The 18688-nt window shown below is 44.8% G+C and overlaps 17 non-coding genes across 17 annotated transcripts; all 17 read right to left on the bottom strand.

Moving 5' to 3' along the window:
- Positions 1-9: 9 nt before the first annotated feature.
- Positions 10-81, bottom strand: trnae-cuc (transfer RNA glutamic acid (anticodon CUC)). Its single transcript has one exon. It is a non-coding gene; the product is annotated as a tRNA-Glu (tRNA).
- Positions 82-996: 915 nt separating this feature from the next.
- On the bottom strand, positions 997-1074 carry trnaf-gaa (transfer RNA phenylalanine (anticodon GAA)). Its single transcript has one exon. It is a non-coding gene; the product is annotated as a tRNA-Phe (tRNA).
- A 1197-nt stretch (positions 1075-2271) lies between these two features.
- On the bottom strand, positions 2272-2343 carry trnae-cuc (transfer RNA glutamic acid (anticodon CUC)). The gene has a single exon. It is a non-coding gene; the product is annotated as a tRNA-Glu (tRNA).
- A 915-nt stretch (positions 2344-3258) lies between these two features.
- On the bottom strand, positions 3259-3336 carry trnaf-gaa (transfer RNA phenylalanine (anticodon GAA)). The gene has a single exon. It is a non-coding gene; the product is annotated as a tRNA-Phe (tRNA).
- A 1197-nt stretch (positions 3337-4533) lies between these two features.
- Positions 4534-4605, bottom strand: trnae-cuc (transfer RNA glutamic acid (anticodon CUC)). Its single transcript has one exon. It is a non-coding gene; the product is annotated as a tRNA-Glu (tRNA).
- Positions 4606-5520: 915 nt separating this feature from the next.
- Positions 5521-5598, bottom strand: trnaf-gaa (transfer RNA phenylalanine (anticodon GAA)). Its single transcript has one exon. It is a non-coding gene; the product is annotated as a tRNA-Phe (tRNA).
- Positions 5599-6795: 1197 nt separating this feature from the next.
- Positions 6796-6867, bottom strand: trnae-cuc (transfer RNA glutamic acid (anticodon CUC)). The gene has a single exon. It is a non-coding gene; the product is annotated as a tRNA-Glu (tRNA).
- A 915-nt stretch (positions 6868-7782) lies between these two features.
- trnaf-gaa (transfer RNA phenylalanine (anticodon GAA)) lies at positions 7783-7860 on the bottom strand. The gene has a single exon. It is a non-coding gene; the product is annotated as a tRNA-Phe (tRNA).
- Positions 7861-9057: 1197 nt separating this feature from the next.
- On the bottom strand, positions 9058-9129 carry trnae-cuc (transfer RNA glutamic acid (anticodon CUC)). The gene has a single exon. It is a non-coding gene; the product is annotated as a tRNA-Glu (tRNA).
- A 915-nt stretch (positions 9130-10044) lies between these two features.
- On the bottom strand, positions 10045-10122 carry trnaf-gaa (transfer RNA phenylalanine (anticodon GAA)). Its single transcript has one exon. It is a non-coding gene; the product is annotated as a tRNA-Phe (tRNA).
- Positions 10123-11319: 1197 nt separating this feature from the next.
- Positions 11320-11391, bottom strand: trnae-cuc (transfer RNA glutamic acid (anticodon CUC)). Its single transcript has one exon. It is a non-coding gene; the product is annotated as a tRNA-Glu (tRNA).
- Positions 11392-12306: 915 nt separating this feature from the next.
- On the bottom strand, positions 12307-12384 carry trnaf-gaa (transfer RNA phenylalanine (anticodon GAA)). Its single transcript has one exon. It is a non-coding gene; the product is annotated as a tRNA-Phe (tRNA).
- Positions 12385-13581: 1197 nt separating this feature from the next.
- trnae-cuc (transfer RNA glutamic acid (anticodon CUC)) lies at positions 13582-13653 on the bottom strand. Its single transcript has one exon. It is a non-coding gene; the product is annotated as a tRNA-Glu (tRNA).
- A 915-nt stretch (positions 13654-14568) lies between these two features.
- trnaf-gaa (transfer RNA phenylalanine (anticodon GAA)) lies at positions 14569-14646 on the bottom strand. The gene has a single exon. It is a non-coding gene; the product is annotated as a tRNA-Phe (tRNA).
- Positions 14647-15843: 1197 nt separating this feature from the next.
- trnae-cuc (transfer RNA glutamic acid (anticodon CUC)) lies at positions 15844-15915 on the bottom strand. Its single transcript has one exon. It is a non-coding gene; the product is annotated as a tRNA-Glu (tRNA).
- Positions 15916-16830: 915 nt separating this feature from the next.
- On the bottom strand, positions 16831-16908 carry trnaf-gaa (transfer RNA phenylalanine (anticodon GAA)). Its single transcript has one exon. It is a non-coding gene; the product is annotated as a tRNA-Phe (tRNA).
- A 1197-nt stretch (positions 16909-18105) lies between these two features.
- Positions 18106-18177, bottom strand: trnae-cuc (transfer RNA glutamic acid (anticodon CUC)). Its single transcript has one exon. It is a non-coding gene; the product is annotated as a tRNA-Glu (tRNA).
- Between the last annotated feature and the right edge of the window lie 511 nt (positions 18178-18688).

The raw sequence follows: 18688 nt of genomic DNA, 5'->3' as shown, positions 1-18688 counted from the left end.
AATACAATGTTCCCTGACCGGGAATCGAACCCGGGCCGCGGCGGTGAGAGCGCCGAATCCTAACCACTAGACCACCAGGGAAGCTGCTGCAAACGTCTGTGCCAGCAAGCAGACCAACCCAGTCTTTCCTCCTTGCTGTTTCGAAATTCTCATCACATTCGCGCCAGGGAAAACTGTTCGCAGCAAATGGCAGTTGTTGTGGAGAACACCAAAGACATGTCCGCGCAATCGCAGCGTTAAGTGCGGCTAGGCTTCCACTGAAATCCATTTCATTCTCTCCTTTTTCCGGGAATTTTCACTCTCGGTACCGTGTGAACATTTCATTTTGTGCTTTTGTCCTGAACTTCAGCCTTTTGCCCAACTCCAGGCGACAGAACCGTTCTGTCTGCCTGTTCTGCTTATAACCATTGACGGAAACAGGTCTCCAGTTCAGGGGTTATCAGCAAAGCAAGAAACACGTATAAACAGAAAGTTGTGCTCTGCACACCGTCGGCAAAGAAGCAATGGCTGTTATTCCAAATAATTCCCATCCCTTGGGATTCCGTGTGGATTTGTTTCGTTATGAAGATTTGATTGTAAAAGTTACTAAAAACCGAATAAAAAGTATGAAAAATTGGGATGGCCCATATGGGGATCGGGCCCGCGCTCTTGGCTTTATTAATACCACGCCCTAAACGACCGATTTAACCGGCAACAAAATGCCCCAGGGCTGCGTGAAAGCCCAGCCTAGATGATTTTGTATCCGGCACACACTGGGTGATAGAGTTACTGCATAAGAATTGAACACATCGCATCGCTTAAACATTGTTCACTCTTCATATACAAAACTGGGCAGAGTATAAATAGAAAGTAACAGAAAAAGAGCGCCGAATCTAAAAAAAATCATGTCGAAAATTAGTATCACGCAACCGCTGAACAGCTCTTCCCTCAAGCACTGTCTCGATATCAAACCAGCTTCTCCCCTTAAAATGAAGAAAACGCAAAATCACCAGATATTGCCGAAACCCGGGATTGAACCAGGGACCTTTAAATCTTCAGTCTAACGCTCTCCCAACTGAGCTATTTCTTCCCGACAGAAAACGAAGCAAAACTTTCTCACACCTTTTTGAAAGAAAACTTAAACCCCGGAAGGAATTGCCCCGCACACTCAGTCCTCATTTCTGGGCAATGAGCTCCGGATGTGTTCATGTAATGTATAATGATATTGAAAATCTTAATGCTCATGTTAACTTATCATTGCCCACGATCCAGGCACTCTCTGATTCCGGTATTGTGCACGTTGCTAAGTTGAAAATATGCATTTTTCCGCACTGGCAATGAATTGACTGATAGCCGGGCTGTGATCAGCTCGGTTTGTTAGGGTGATGCCGCGCATGAACGTACATGGAAGAATAATGATCATTGTGATTGTTCTCACACTGCACTTAAATGTTGGCAAACCGTAAAGTGTCAAACAGCAATTGTCGTTCCATATGTTCATTTAATGTTCTGCTGAAGTGTTCATAAAGACACAAAGTTTGCACACCAGGCTAGATCTCACAGTGCTGAAGACACAGTGAAATATACTGGAGAGTTTATAACTGTTTCAGAACATAACATGTCAGCAAAATTCCGTGTTCTGTTCTCGGCACTGATGCGTTGTGAAAGGGAGACGGGCCAAAGTCCTATTGAGCCGCACTGACCCCGAGCCAAGGTGAAATTAAAGCAGGTTCAGTTCTTAGCATTGATATGATGAAGAGAGATAACAGTCGCGAATCAACATTAGTGATGGTGAATCTCGGTTAGATCAAAAACTCCATGAATTCTCTGCCGGGAAATTCAGATCTTGGAAATCGCCTGTGAACGCTAAACATTGATATGCAGTGAGCCAATGTTCAATATAGAAGGGGCCCAGGCCAAATGAATGCTCAAGGATAAGTTATCAGTGCCCATGGTCCAGGCATTCCCTGATTCCAGTCTTGCACACGTTGCGAAGTTTAAAATGCTGAATATTTCCACAGTGGCAATGCATTGATTGATGATAAGCCCGAGTGCTGTGGCGCAAATAGGTACCTGGAAGACTAAAGATAGCCATGATTGGCAAAATTTACGTTGTCTATCAGCAATTGGAGTTCCACTTGTTGAGCGAGATCTTGTCATTTAGTGCAGATTTTAAAACAGAAGTGTCTGTTGTATCACGACACGCTGCTGATGGTTGGGGCGACAACAGCGAGGTGAGCTGCAAGCTTGTTCAGGAACATCATTGCATTTCGAAGCACCGCAAATACAATGTTCCCTGACCGGGAATCGAACCCGGGCCGCGGCGGTGAGAGCGCCGAATCCTAACCACTAGACCACCAGGGAAGCTGCTGCAAACGTCTGTGCCAGCAAGCAGACCAACCCAGTCTTTCCTCCTTGCTGTTTCGAAATTCTCATCACATTCGCGCCAGGGAAAACTGTTCGCAGCAAATGGCAGTTGTTGTGGAGAACACCAAAGACATGTCCGCGCAATCGCAGCGTTAAGTGCGGCTAGGCTTCCACTGAAATCCATTTCATTCTCTCCTTTTTCCGGGAATTTTCACTCTCGGTACCGTGTGAACATTTCATTTTGTGCTTTTGTCCTGAACTTCAGCCTTTTGCCCAACTCCAGGCGACAGAACCGTTCTGTCTGCCTGTTCTGCTTATAACCATTGACGGAAACAGGTCTCCAGTTCAAGGGTTATCAGCAAAGCAAGAAACACGTATAAACAGAAAGTTGTGCTCTGCACACCGTCGGCAAAGAAGCAATGGCTGTTATTCCAAATAATTCCCATCCCTTGGGATTCCGTGTGGATTTGTTTCGTTATGAAGATTTGATTGTAAAAGTTACTAAAAACCGAATAAAAAGTATGAAAAATTGGGATGGCCCATATGGGGATCGGGCCCGCGCTCTTGGCTTTATTAATACCACGCCCTAAACGACCGATTTAACCGGCAACAAAATGCCCCAGGGCTGCGTGAAAGCCCAGCCTAGATGATTTTGTATCCGGCACACACTGGGTGATAGAGTTACTGCATAAGAATTGAACACATCGCATCGCTTAAACATTGTTCACTCTTCATATACAAAACTGGGCAGAGTATAAATAGAAAGTAACAGAAAAAGAGCGCCGAATCTAAAAAAAATCATGTCGAAAATTAGTATCACGCAACCGCTGAACAGCTCTTCCCTCAAGCACTGTCTCGATATCAAACCAGCTTCTCCCCTTAAAATGAAGGAAACGCAAAATCACCAGATATTGCCGAAACCCGGGATTGAACCAGGGACCTTTAGATCTTCAGTCTAACGCTCTCCCAACTGAGCTATTTCTTCCCGACAGAAAACGAAGCAAAACTTTCTCACACCTTTTTGAAAGAAAACTTAAACCCCGGAAGGAATTGCCCCGCACACTCAGTCCTCATTTCTGGGCAATGAGCTCCGGATGTGTTCATGTAATGTATAATGATATTGAAAATCTTAATGCTCATGTTAACTTATCATTGCCCACGATCCAGGCACTCTCTGATTCCGGTATTGTGCACGTTGCTAAGTTGGAAATTTGCATTTTTCCGCACTGGCAATGAATTGACTGATAGCCGGGCTGTGATCAGCTCGGTTTGTTAGGGTGATGCCGCGCATGAACGTACATGGAAGAATAATGATCATTGTGATTGTTCTCACACTGCACTTAAATTTTGGCAAACCGTAAAGTGTCAAACAGCAATTGTCGTTCCATATGTTCATTTAATGTTCTGCTGAAGTGTTCATAAAGACACAAAGATTGCACACCAGGCTAGATCTCACAGTGCTGAAGACACAGTGAAATATACTGGAGAGTTTATAACTGTTTCAGAACATAACATGTCAGCAAAATTCCGTGTTCTGTTCTCGGCACTGATGCGTTGTGAAAGGGAGACGGGCCAAAGTCCTATTGAGCCGCACTGACCCCGAGCCAAGGTGAAATTAAAGCAGGTTCAGTTCTTAGCATTGATATGATGAAGAGAGATAACAGTCGCGAATCAACGTTAGTGATGGTGAATCTCGGTTAGATCAAAAACTCCATGAATTCTCTGCCGGGAAATTCAGATCTTGGAAATCGCCTGTGAACGCTAAACATTGATATGCAGTGAGCCAATGTTCAATATAGAAGGGGCCCAGGCCAAATGAATGCTCAAGGATAAGTTATCAGTGCCCATGGTCCAGGCATTCCCTGATTCCAGTCTTGCACACGTTGCGAAGTTTAAAATGCTGAATATTTCCACAGTGGCAATGCATTGATTGATGATAAGCCCGAGTGCTGTGGCGCAAATAGGTACCTGGAAGACTAAAGATAGCCATGATTGGCAAAATTTACGTTGTCTATCAGCAATTGGAGTTCCACTTGTTGAGCGAGATCTTGTCATTTAGTGCAGATTTTAAAACAGAAGTGTCTGTTGTATCACGACACGCTGCTGATGGTTGGGGCGACAACAGCGAGGTGAGCTGCAAGCTTGTTCAGGAACATCATTGCATTTCGAAGCACCGCAAATACAATGTTCCCTGACCGGGAATCGAACCCGGGCCGCGGCGGTGAGAGCGCCGAATCCTAACCACTAGACCACCAGGGAAGCTGCTGCAAACGTCTGTGCCAGCAAGCAGACCAACCCAGTCTTTCCTCCTTGCTGTTTCGAAATTCTCATCACATTCGCGCCAGGGAAAACTGTTCGCAGCAAATGGCAGTTGTTGTGGAGAACACCAAAGACATGTCCGCGCAATCGCAGCGTTAAGTGCGGCTAGGCTTCCACTGAAATCCATTTCATTCTCTCCTTTTTCCGGGAATTTTCACTCTCGGTACCGTGTGAACATTTCATTTTGTGCTTTTGTCCTGAACTTCAGCCTTTTGCCCAACTCCAGGCGACAGAACCGTTCTGTCTGCCTGTTCTGCTTATAACCATTGACGGAAACAGGTCTCCAGTTCAGGGGTTATCAGCAAAGCAAGAAACACGTATAAACAGAAAGTTGTGCTCTGCACACCGTCGGCAAAGAAGCAATGGCTGTTATTCCAAATAATTCCCATCCCTTGGGATTCCGTGTGGATTTGTTTCGTTATGAAGATTTGATTGTAAAAGTTACTAAAAACCGAATAAAAAGTATGAAAAATTGGGATGGCCCATATGGGGATCGGGCCCGCGCTCTTGGCTTTATTAATACCACGCCCTAAACGACCGATTTAACCGGCAACAAAATGCCCCAGGGCTGCGTGAAAGCCCAGCCTAGATGATTTTGTATCCGGCACACACTGGGTGATAGAGTTACTGCATAAGAATTGAACACATCGCATCGCTTAAACATTGTTCACTCTTCATATACAAAACTGGGCAGAGTATAAATAGAAAGTAACAGAAAAAGAGCGCCGAATCTAAAAAAAATCATGTCGAAAATTAGTATCACGCAACCGCTGAACAGCTCTTCCCTCAAGCACTGTCTCGATATCAAACCAGCTTCTCCCCTTAAAATGAAGGAAACGCAAAATCACCAGATATTGCCGAAACCCGGGATTGAACCAGGGACCTTTAGATCTTCAGTCTAACCCTCTCCCAACTGAGCTATTTCTTCCCGACAGAAAACGAAGCAAAACTTTCTCACACCTTTTTGAAAGAAAACTTAAACCCCGGAAGGAATTGCCCCGCACACTCAGTCCTCATTTCTGGGCAATGAGCTCCGGATGTGTTCATGTAATGTATAATGATATTGAAAATCTTAATGCTCATGTTAACTTATCATTGCCCACGATCCAGGCACTCTCTGATTCCGGTATTGTGCACGTTGCTAAGTTGGAAATTTGCATTTTTCCGCACTGGCAATGAATTGACTGATAGCCGGGCTGTGATCAGCTCGGTTTGTTAGGGTGATGCCGCGCATGAACGTACATGGAAGAATAATGATCATTGTGATTGTTCTCACACTGCACTTAAATTTTGGCAAACCGTAAAGTGTCAAACAGCAATTGTCGTTCCATATGTTCATTTAATGTTCTGCTGAAGTGTTCATAAAGACACAAAGATTGCACACCAGGCTAGATCTCACAGTGCTGAAGACACAGTGAAATATACTGGAGAGTTTATAACTGTTTCAGAACATAACATGTCAGCAAAATTCCGTGTTCTGTTCTCGGCACTGATGCGTTGTGAAAGGGAGACGGGCCAAAGTCCTATTGAGCCGCACTGACCCCGAGCCAAGGTGAAATTAAAGCAGGTTCAGTTCTTAGCATTGATATGATGAAGAGAGATAACAGTCGCGAATCAACGTTAGTGATGGTGAATCTCGGTTAGATCAAAAACTCCATGAATTCTCTGCCGGGAAATTCAGATCTTGGAAATCGCCTGTGAACGCTAAACATTGATATGCAGTGAGCCAATGTTCAATATAGAAGGGGCCCAGGCCAAATGAATGCTCAAGGATAAGTTATCAGTGCCCATGGTCCAGGCATTCCCTGATTCCAGTCTTGCACACGTTGCGAAGTTTAAAATGCTGAATATTTCCACAGTGGCAATGCATTGATTGATGATAAGCCCGAGTGCTGTGGCGCAAATAGGTACCTGGAAGACTAAAGATAGCCATGATTGGCAAAATTTACGTTGTCTATCAGCAATTGGAGTTCCACTTGTTGAGCGAGATCTTGTCATTTAGTGCAGATTTTAAAACAGAAGTGTCTGTTGTATCACGACACGCTGCTGATGGTTGGGGCGACAACAGCGAGGTGAGCTGCAAGCTTGTTCAGGAACATCATTGCATTTCGAAGCACCGCAAATACAATGTTCCCTGACCGGGAATCGAACCCGGGCCGCGGCGGTGAGAGCGCCGAATCCTAACCACTAGACCACCAGGGAAGCTGCTGCAAACGTCTGTGCCAGCAAGCAGACCAACCCAGTCTTTCCTCCTTGCTGTTTCGAAATTCTCATCACATTCGCGCCAGGGAAAACTGTTCGCAGCAAATGGCAGTTGTTGTGGAGAACACCAAAGACATGTCCGCGCAATCGCAGCGTTAAGTGCGGCTAGGCTTCCACTGAAATCCATTTCATTCTCTCCTTTTTCCGGGAATTTTCACTCTCGGTACCGTGTGAACATTTCATTTTGTGCTTTTGTCCTGAACTTCAGCCTTTTGCCCAACTCCAGGCGACAGAACCGTTCTGTCTGCCTGTTCTGCTTATAACCATTGACAGAAACAGGTCTCCAGTTCAGGGGTTATCAGCAAAGCAAGAAACACGTATAAACAGAAAGTTGTGCCCTGCACACCGTCGGCAAAGAAGCAATGGCTGTTATTCCAAATAATTCCCATCCCTTGGGATTCCGTGTGGATTTGTTTCGTTATGAAGATTTGATTGTAAAAGTTACTAAAAACCGAATAAAAAGTATGAAAAATTGGGATGGCCCATATGGGGATCGGGCCCGCGCTCTTGGCTTTATTAATACCACGCCCTAAACGACCGATTTAACCGGCAACAAAATGCCCCAGGGCTGCGTGAAAGCCCAGCCTAGATGATTTTGTATCCGGCACACACTGGGTGATAGAGTTACTGCATAAGAATTGAACACATCGCATCGCTTAAACATTGTTCACTCTTCATATACAAAACTGGGCAGAGTATAAATAGAAAGTAACAGAAAAAGAGCGCCGAATCTAAAAAAAATCATGTCGAAAATTAGTATCACGCAACCGCTGAACAGCTCTTCCCTCAAGCACTGTCTCGATATCAAACCAGCTTCTCCCCTTAAAATGAAGGAAACGCAAAATCACCAGATATTGCCGAAACCCGGGATTGAACCAGGGACCTTTAGATCTTCAGTCTAACGCTCTCCCAACTGAGCTATTTCTTCCCGACAGAAAACGAAGCAAAACTTTCTCACACCTTTTTGAAAGAAAACTTAAACCCCGGAAGGAATTGCCCCGCACACTCAGTCCTCATTTCTGGGCAATGAGCTCCGGATGTGTTCATGTAATGTATAATGATATTGAAAATCTTAATGCTCATGTTAACTTATCATTGCCCACGATCCAGGCACTCTCTGATTCCGGTATTGTGCACGTTGCTAAGTTGGAAATTTGCATTTTTCCGCACTGGCAATGAATTGACTGATAGCCGGGCTGTGATCAGCTCGGTTTGTTAGGGTGATGCCGCGCATGAACGTACATGGAAGAATAATGATCATTGTGATTGTTCTCACACTGCACTTAAATTTTGGCAAACCGTAAAGTGTCAAACAGCAATTGTCGTTCCATATGTTCATTTAATGTTCTGCTGAAGTGTTCATAAAGACACAAAGATTGCACACCAGGCTAGATCTCACAGTGCTGAAGACACAGTGAAATATACTGGAGAGTTTATAACTGTTTCAGAACATAACATGTCAGCAAAATTCCGTGTTCTGTTCTCGGCACTGATGCGTTGTGAAAGGGAGACGGGCCAAAGTCCTATTGAGCCGCACTGACCCCGAGCCAAGGTGAAATTAAAGCAGGTTCAGTTCTTAGCATTGATATGATGAAGAGAGATAACAGTCGCGAATCAACGTTAGTGATGGTGAATCTCGGTTAGATCAAAAACTCCATGAATTCTCTGCCGGGAAATTCAGATCTTGGAAATCGCCTGTGAACGCTAAACATTGATATGCAGTGAGCCAATGTTCAATATAGAAGGGGCCCAGGCCAAATGAATGCTCAAGGATAAGTTATCAGTGCCCATGGTCCAGGCATTCCCTGATTCCAGTCTTGCACACGTTGCGAAGTTTAAAATGCTGAATATTTCCACAGTGGCAATGCATTGATTGATGATAAGCCCGAGTGCTGTGGCGCAAATAGGTACCTGGAAGACTAAAGATAGCCATGATTGGCAAAATTTACGTTGTCTATCAGCAATTGGAGTTCCACTTGTTGAGCGAGATCTTGTCATTTAGTGCAGATTTTAAAACAGAAGTGTCTGTTGTATCACGACACGCTGCTGATGGTTGGGGCGACAACAGCGAGGTGAGCTGCAAGCTTGTTCAGGAACATCATTGCATTTCGAAGCACCGCAAATACAATGTTCCCTGACCGGGAATCGAACCCGGGCCGCGGCGGTGAGAGCGCCGAATCCTAACCACTAGACCACCAGGGAAGCTGCTGCAAACGTCTGTGCCAGCAAGCAGACCAACCCAGTCTTTCCTCCTTGCTGTTTCGAAATTCTCATCACATTCGCGCCAGGGAAAACTGTTCGCAGCAAATGGCAGTTGTTGTGGAGAACACCAAAGACATGTCCACGCAATCGCAGCGTTAAGTGCGGCTAGGCTTCCACTGAAATCCATTTCATTCTCTCCTTTTTCCGGGAATTTTCACTCTCGGTACCGTGTGAACATTTCATTTTGTGCTTTTGTCCTGAACTTCAGCCTTTTGCCCAACTCCAGGCGACAGAACCGTTCTGTCTGCCTGTTCTGCTTATAACCATTGACGGAAACAGGTCTCCAGTTCAGGGGTTATCAGCAAAGCAAGAAACACGTATAAACAGAAAGTTGTGCTCTGCACACCGTCGGCAAAGAAGCAATGGCTGTTATTCCAAATAATTCCCATCCCTTGGGATTCCGTGTGGATTTGTTTCGTTATGAAGATTTGATTGTAAAAGTTACTAAAAACCGAATAAAAAGTATGAAAAATTGGGATGGCCCATATGGGGATCGGGCCCGCGCTCTTGGCTTTATTAATACCACGCCCTAAACGACCGATTTAACCGGCAACAAAATGCCCCAGGGCTGCGTGAAAGCCCAGCCTAGATGATTTTGTATCCGGCACACACTGGGTGATAGAGTTACTGCATAAGAATTGAACACATCGCATCGCTTAAACATTGTTCACTCTTCATATACAAAACTGGGCAGAGTATAAATAGAAAGTAACAGAAAAAGAGCGCCGAATCTAAAAAAAATCATGTCGAAAATTAGTATCACGCAACCGCTGAACAGCTCTTCCCTCAAGCACTGTCTCGATATCAAACCAGCTTCTCCCCTTAAAATGAAGGAAACGCAAAATCACCAGATATTGCCGAAACCCGGGATTGAACCAGGGACCTTTAGATCTTCAGTCTAACCCTCTCCCAACTGAGCTATTTCTTCCCGACAGAAAACGAAGCAAAACTTTCTCACACCTTTTTGAAAGAAAACTTAAACCCCGGAAGGAATTGCCCCGCACACTCAGTCCTCATTTCTGGGCAATGAGCTCCGGATGTGTTCATGTAATGTATAATGATATTGAAAATCTTAATGCTCATGTTAACTTATCATTGCCCACGATCCAGGCACTCTCTGATTCCGGTATTGTGCACGTTGCTAAGTTGGAAATTTGCATTTTTCCGCACTGGCAATGAATTGACTGATAGCCGGGCTGTGATCAGCTCGGTTTGTTAGGGTGATGCCGCGCATGAACGTACATGGAAGAATAATGATCATTGTGATTGTTCTCACACTGCACTTAAATTTTGGCAAACCGTAAAGTGTCAAACAGCAATTGTCGTTCCATATGTTCATTTAATGTTCTGCTGAAGTGTTCATAAAGACACAAAGATTGCACACCAGGCTAGATCTCACAGTGCTGAAGACACAGTGAAATATACTGGAGAGTTTATAACTGTTTCAGAACATAACATGTCAGCAAAATTCCGTGTTCTGTTCTCGGCACTGATGCGTTGTGAAAGGGAGACGGGCCAAAGTCCTATTGAGCCGCACTGACCCCGAGCCAAGGTGAAATTAAAGCAGGTTCAGTTCTTAGCATTGATATGATGAAGAGAGATAACAGTCGCGAATCAACGTTAGTGATGGTGAATCTCGGTTAGATCAAAAACTCCATGAATTCTCTGCCGGGAAATTCAGATCTTGGAAATCGCCTGTGAACGCTAAACATTGATATGCAGTGAGCCAATGTTCAATATAGAAGGGGCCCAGGCCAAATGAATGCTCAAGGATAAGTTATCAGTGCCCATGGTCCAGGCATTCCCTGATTCCAGTCTTGCACACGTTGCGAAGTTTAAAATGCTGAATATTTCCACAGTGGCAATGCATTGATTGATGATAAGCCCGAGTGCTGTGGCGCAAATAGGTACCTGGAAGACTAAAGATAGCCATGATTGGCAAAATTTACGTTGTCTATCAGCAATTGGAGTTCCACTTGTTGAGCGAGATCTTGTCATTTAGTGCAGATTTTAAAACAGAAGTGTCTGTTGTATCACGACACGCTGCTGATGGTTGGGGCGACAACAGCGAGGTGAGCTGCAAGCTTGTTCAGGAACATCATTGCATTTCGAAGCACCGCAAATACAATGTTCCCTGACCGGGAATCGAACCCGGGCCGCGGCGGTGAGAGCGCCGAATCCTAACCACTAGACCACCAGGGAAGCTGCTGCAAACGTCTGTGCCAGCAAGCAGACCAACCCAGTCTTTCCTCCTTGCTGTTTCGAAATTCTCATCACATTCGCGCCAGGGAAAACTGTTCGCAGCAAATGGCAGTTGTTGTGGAGAACACCAAAGACATGTCCGCGCAATCGCAGCGTTAAGTGCGGCTAGGCTTCCACTGAAATCCATTTCATTCTCTCCTTTTTCCGGGAATTTTCACTCTCGGTACCGTGTGAACATTTCATTTTGTGCTTTTGTCCTGAACTTCAGCCTTTTGCCCAACTCCAGGCGACAGAACCGTTCTGTCTGCCTGTTCTGCTTATAACCATTGACAGAAACAGGTCTCCAGTTCAGGGGTTATCAGCAAAGCAAGAAACACGTATAAACAGAAAGTTGTGCCCTGCACACCGTCGGCAAAGAAGCAATGGCTGTTATTCCAAATAATTCCCATCCCTTGGGATTCCGTGTGGATTTGTTTCGTTATGAAGATTTGATTGTAAAAGTTACTAAAAACCGAATAAAAAGTATGAAAAATTGGGATGGCCCATATGGGGATCGGGCCCGCGCTCTTGGCTTTATTAATACCACGCCCTAAACGACCGATTTAACCGGCAACAAAATGCCCCAGGGCTGCGTGAAAGCCCAGCCTAGATGATTTTGTATCCGGCACACACTGGGTGATAGAGTTACTGCATAAGAATTGAACACATCGCATCGCTTAAACATTGTTCACTCTTCATATACAAAACTGGGCAGAGTATAAATAGAAAGTAACAGAAAAAGAGCGCCGAATCTAAAAAAAATCATGTCGAAAATTAGTATCACGCAACCGCTGAACAGCTCTTCCCTCAAGCACTGTCTCGATATCAAACCAGCTTCTCCCCTTAAAATGAAGGAAACGCAAAATCACCAGATATTGCCGAAACCCGGGATTGAACCAGGGACCTTTAGATCTTCAGTCTAACCCTCTCCCAACTGAGCTATTTCTTCCCGACAGAAAACGAAGCAAAACTTTCTCACACCTTTTTGAAAGAAAACTTAAACCCCGGAAGGAATTGCCCCGCACACTCAGTCCTCATTTCTGGGCAATGAGCTCCGGATGTGTTCATGTAATGTATAATGATATTGAAAATCTTAATGCTCATGTTAACTTATCATTGCCCACGATCCAGGCACTCTCTGATTCCGGTATTGTGCACGTTGCTAAGTTGGAAATTTGCATTTTTCCGCACTGGCAATGAATTGACTGATAGCCGGGCTGTGATCAGCTCGGTTTGTTAGGGCGATGCCGCGCATGAACGTACATGGAAGAATAATGATCATTGTGATTGTTCTCACACTGCACTTAAATGTTGGCAAACCGTAAAGTGTCAAACAGCAATTGTCGTTCCATATGTTCATTTAATGTTCTGCTGAAGTGTTCATAAAGACACAAAGATTGCACACCAGGCTAGATCTCACAGTGCTGAAGACACAGTGAAATATACTGGAGAGTTTATAACTGTTTCAGAACATAACATGTCAGCAAAATTCCGTGTTCTGTTCTCGGCACTGATGCGTTGTGAAAGGGAGACGGGCCAAAGTCCTATTGAGCCGCACTGACCCCGAGCCAAGGTGAAATTAAAGCAGGTTCAGTTCTTAGCATTGATATGATGAAGAGAGATAACAGTCGCGAATCAACGTTAGTGATGGTGAATCTCGGTTAGATCAAAAACTCCATGAATTCTCTGCCGGGAAATTCAGATCTTGGAAATCGCCTGTGAACGCTAAACATTGATATGCAGTGAGCCAATGTTCAATATAGAAGGGGCCCAGGCCAAATGAATGCTCAAGGATAAGTTATCAGTGCCCATGGTCCAGGCATTTCCTGATTCCAGTCTTGCACACGTTGCGAAGTTTAAAATGCTGAATATTTCCACAGTGGCAATGCATTGATTGATGATAAGCCCGAGTGCTGTGGCGCAAATAGGTACCTGGAAGACTAAAGATAGCCATGATTGGCAAAATTTACGTTGTCTATCAGCAATTGGAGTTCCACTTGTTGAGCGAGATCTTGTCATTTAGTGCAGATTTTAAAACAGAAGTGTCTGTTGTATCACGACACGCTGCTGATGGTTGGGGCGACAACAGCGAGGTGAGCTGCAAGCTTGTTCAGGAACATCATTGCATTTCGAAGCACCGCAAATACAATGTTCCCTGACCGGGAATCGAACCCGGGCCGCGGCGGTGAGAGCGCCGAATTCTAACCACTAGACCACCAGGGAAGCTGCTGCAAACGTCTGTGCCAGCAAGCAGACCAACCCAGTCTTTCCTCCTTGCTGTTTCGAAATTCTCATCACATTCGCGCCAGGGAAAACTGTTCGCAGCAAATGGCAGTTGTTGTGGAGAACACCAAAGACATGTCCGCGCAATCGCAGCGTTAAGTGCGGCTAGGCTTCCACTGAAATCCATTTCATTCTCTCCTTTTTCCGGGAATTTTCACTCTCGGTACCGTGTGAACATTTCATTTTGTGCTTTTGTCCTGAACTTCAGCCTTTTGCCCAACTCCAGGCGACAGAACCGTTCTGTCTGCCTGTTCTGCTTATAACCATTGACGGAAACAGGTCTCCAGTTCAGGGGTTATCAGCAAAGCAAGAAACACGTATAAACAGAAAGTTGTGCTCTGCACACCGTCGGCAAAGAAGCAATGGCTGTTATTCCAAATAATTCCCATCCCTTGGGATTCCGTGTGGATTTGTTTCGTTATGCAGATTTGATTGTAAAAGTTACTAAAAACCGGATAAAAAGTATGAAAAATTGGGATGGCCCATATGGGGATCGGGCCCGCGCTCTTGGCTTTATTAATACCACGCCCTAAACGACCGATTTAACCGGCAACAAAATGCCCCAGGGCTGCGTGAAAGCCCAGCCTAGATGATTTTGTATCCGGCACACACTGGGTGATAGAATTACTGCATAAGAATTGAACACATCGCATCGCTTAAACATTGTTCACTCTTCATATACAAAACTGGGCAGAGTATAAATAGAAAGTAACAGAAAAAGAGCGCCGAATCTAAAAAAAATCATGTCGAAAATTAGTATCACGCAACCGCTGAACAGCTCTTCCCTCAAGCACTGTCTCGATATCAAACCAGCTTCTCCCCTTAAAATGAAGGAAACGCAAAATCACCAGATATTGCCGAAACCCGGGATTGAACCAGGGACCTTTAGATCTTCAGTCTAACGCTCTCCCAACTGAGCTATTTCTTCCCGACAGAAAACGAAGCAAAACTTTCTCACACCTTTTTGAAAGAAAACTTAAACCCCGGAAGGAATTGCCCCGCACACTCAGTCCTCATTTCTGGGCAATGAGCTCCGGATGTGTTCATGTAATGTATAATGATATTGAAAATCTTAATGCTCATGTTAACTTATCATTGCCCAATATCCAGGCATTCTCTGATTCCGGTATTGTGCACGTTGCTAAGTTGAAAATATGCATTTTTCCGCACTGGCAATGAATTGACTGATAGCCGGGCTGTGATCAGCTCGGTTTGTTAGGGTGATGCCGCGCATGAACGTACATGGAAGAATAATGATCATTGTGATTGTTCTCACACTGCACTTAAATGTTGGCAAACCGTAAAGTGTCAAACAGCAATTGTCGTTCCATATGTTCATTTAATGTTCTGCTGAAGTGTTCATAAAGACACAAAGTTTGCACACCAGGCTAGATCTCACAGTGCTGAAGACACAGTGAAATATACTGGAGAGTTTATAACTGTTTCAGAACATAACATGTCAGCAAAATTCCGTGTTCTGTTCTCGGCACTGATGCGTTGTGAAAGGGAGACGGGCCAAAGTCCTATTGAGCCGCACTGACCCCGAGCCAAGGTGAAATTAAAGCAGGTTCAGTTCTTAGCATTGATATGATGAAGAGAGATAACAGTCGCGAATCAACGTTAGTGATGGTGAATCTCGGTTAGATCAAAAACTCCATGAATTCTCTGCCGGGAAATTCAGATCTTGGAAATCGCCTGTGAACGCTAAACATTGATATGCAGTGAGCCAATGTTCAATATAGAAGGGGCCCAGGCCAAATGAATGCTCAAGGATAAGTTATCAGTGCCCATGGTCCAGGCATTCCCTGATTCCAGTCTTGCACACGTTGCGAAGTTTAAAATGCTGAATATTTCCACAGTGGCAATGCATTGATTGATGATAAGCCCGAGTGCTGTGGCGCAAATAGGTACCTGGAAGACTAAAGATAGCCATGATTGGCAAAATTTACGTTGTCTATCAGCAATTGGAGTTCCACTTGTTGAGCGAGATCTTGTCATTTAGTGCAGATTTTAAAACAGAAGTGTCTGTTGTATCACGACACGCTGCTGATGGTTGGGGCGACAACAGCGAGGTGAGCTGCAAGCTTGTTCAGGAACATCATTGCATTTCGAAGCACCGCAAATACAATGTTCCCTGACCGGGAATCGAACCCGGGCCGCGGCGGTGAGAGCGCCGAATCCTAACCACTAGACCACCAGGGAAGCTGCTGCAAACGTCTGTGCCAGCAAGCAGACCAACCCAGTCTTTCCTCCTTGCTGTTTCGAAATTCTCATCACATTCGCGCCAGGGAAAACTGTTCGCAGCAAATGGCAGTTGTTGTGGAGAACACCAAAGACATGTCCGCGCAATCGCAGCGTTAAGTGCGGCTAGGCTTCCACTGAAATCCATTTCATTCTCTCCTTTTTCCGGGAATTTTCACTCTCGGTACCGTGTGAACATTTCATTTTGTGCTTTTGTCCTGAACTTCAGCCTTTTGCCCAACTCCAGGCGACAGAACCGTTCTGTCTGCCTGTTCTGCTTATAACCATTGACGGAAACAGGTCTCCAGTTCAAGGGTTATCAGCAAAGCAAGAAACACGTATAAACAGAAAGTTGTGCTCTGCACACCGTCGGCAAAGAAGCAATGGCTGTTATTCCAAATAATTCCCATCCCTTGGGATTCCGTGTGGATTTGTTTCGTTATGAAGATTTGATTGTAAAAGTTACTAAAAACCGAATAAAAAGTATGAAAAATTGGGATGGCCCATATGGGGATCGGGCCCGCGCTCTTGGCTTTATTAATACCACGCCCTAAACGACCGATTTAACCGGCAACAAAATGCCCCAGGGCTGCGTGAAAGCCCAGCCTAGATGATTTTGTATCCGGCACACACTGGGTGATAGAGTTACTGCATAAGAATTGAACACATCGCATCGCTTAAACATTGTTCACTCTTCATATACAAAACTGGGCAGAGTATAAATAGAAAGTAACAGAAAAAGAGCGCCGAATCTAAAAAAAATCATGTCGAAAATTAGTATCACGCAACCGCTGAACAGCTCTTCCCTCAAGCACTGTCTCGATATCAAACCAGCTTCTCCCCTTAAAATGAAGGAAACGCAAAATCACCAGATATTGCCGAAACCCGGGATTGAACCAGGGACCTTTAGATCTTCAGTCTAACGCTCTCCCAACTGAGCTATTTCTTCCCGACAGAAAACGAAGCAAAACTTTCTCACACCTTTTTGAAAGAAAACTTAAACCCCGGAAGGAATTGCCCCGCACACTCAGTCCTCATTTCTGGGCAATGAGCTCCGGATGTGTTCATGTAATGTATAATGATATTGAAAATCTTAATGCTCATGTTAACTTATCATTGCCCAATATCCAGGCATTCTCTGATTCCGGTATTGTGCACGTTGCTAAGTTGAAAATATGCATTTTTCCGCACTGGCAATGAATTGACTGATAGCCGGGCTGTGATCAGCTCGGTTTGTTAGGGTGATGCCGCGCATGAACGTACATGGAAGAATAATGATCATTGTGATTGTTCTCACACTGCACTTAAATGTTGGCAAACCGTAAAGTGTCAAACAGCAATTGTCGTTCCATATGTTCATTTAATGTTCTGCTGAAGTGTTCATAAAGACACAAAGTTTGCACACCAGGCTAGATCTCACAGTGCTGAAGACACAGTGAAATATACTGGAGAGTTTATAACTGTTTCAGAACATAACATGTCAGCAAAATTCCGTGTTCTGTTCTCGGCACTGATGCGTTGTGAAAGGGAGACGGGCCAAAGTCCTATTGAGCCGCACTGACCCCGAGCCAAGGTGAAATTAAAGCAGGTTCAGTTCTTAGCATTGATATGATGAAGAGAGATAACAGTCGCGAATCAACGTTAGTGATGGTGAATCTCGGTTAGATCAAAAACTCCATGAATTCTCTGCCGGGAAATTCAGATCTTGGAAATCGCCTGTGAACGCTAAACATTGATATGCAGTGAGCCAATGTTCAATATAGAAGGGGCCCAGGCCAAATGAATGCTCAAGGATAAGTTATCAGTGCCCATGGTCCAGGCATTCCCTGATTCCAGTCTTGCACACGTTGCGAAGTTTAAAATGCTGAATATTTCCACAGTGGCAATGCATTGATTGATGATAAGCCCGAGTGCTGTGGCGCAAATAGGTACCTGGAAGACTAAAGATAGCCATGATTGGCAAAATTTACGTTGTCTATCAGCAATTGGAGTTCCACTTGTTGAGCGAGATCTTGTCATTTAGTGCAGATTTTAAAACAGAAGTGTCTGTTGTATCACGACACGCTGCTGATGGTTGGGGCGACAACAGCGAGGTGAGCTGCAAGCTTGTTCAGGAACATCATTGCATTTCGAAGCACCGCAAATACAATGTTCCCTGACCGGGAATCGAACCCGGGCCGCGGCGGTGAGAGCGCCGAATCCTAACCACTAGACCACCAGGGAAGCTGCTGCAAACGTCTGTGCCAGCAAGCAGACCAACCCAGTCTTTCCTCCTTGCTGTTTCGAAATTCTCATCACATTCGCGCCAGGGAAAACTGTTCGCAGCAAATGGCAGTTGTTGTGGAGAACACCAAAGACATGTCCGCGCAATCGCAGCGTTAAGTGCGGCTAGGCTTCCACTGAAATCCATTTCATTCTCTCCTTTTTCCGGGAATTTTCACTCTCGGTACCGTGTGAACATTTCATTTTGTGCTTTTGTCCTGAACTTCAGCCTTTTGCCCAACTCCAGGCGACAGAACCGTTCTGTCTGCCTGTTCTGCTTATAACCATTGACGGAAACAGGTCTCCAGTTCAAGGGTTATCAGCAAAGCAAGAAACACGTATAAACAGAAAGTTGTGCTCTGCACACCGTCGGCAAAGAAGCAATGGCTGTTATTCCAAATAATTCCCATCCCTTGGGATTCCGTGTGGATTTGTTTCGTTATGAAGATTTGATTGTAAAAGTTACTAAAAA

This window comes from Pristiophorus japonicus, chromosome 25, assembly GCF_044704955.1.
Source record: "Pristiophorus japonicus isolate sPriJap1 chromosome 25, sPriJap1.hap1, whole genome shotgun sequence".
Classification (NCBI taxonomy): domain Eukaryota; kingdom Metazoa; phylum Chordata; class Chondrichthyes; family Pristiophoridae; genus Pristiophorus; species Pristiophorus japonicus.
This window is presented reverse-complemented; position numbering and strand designations above follow the sequence as displayed.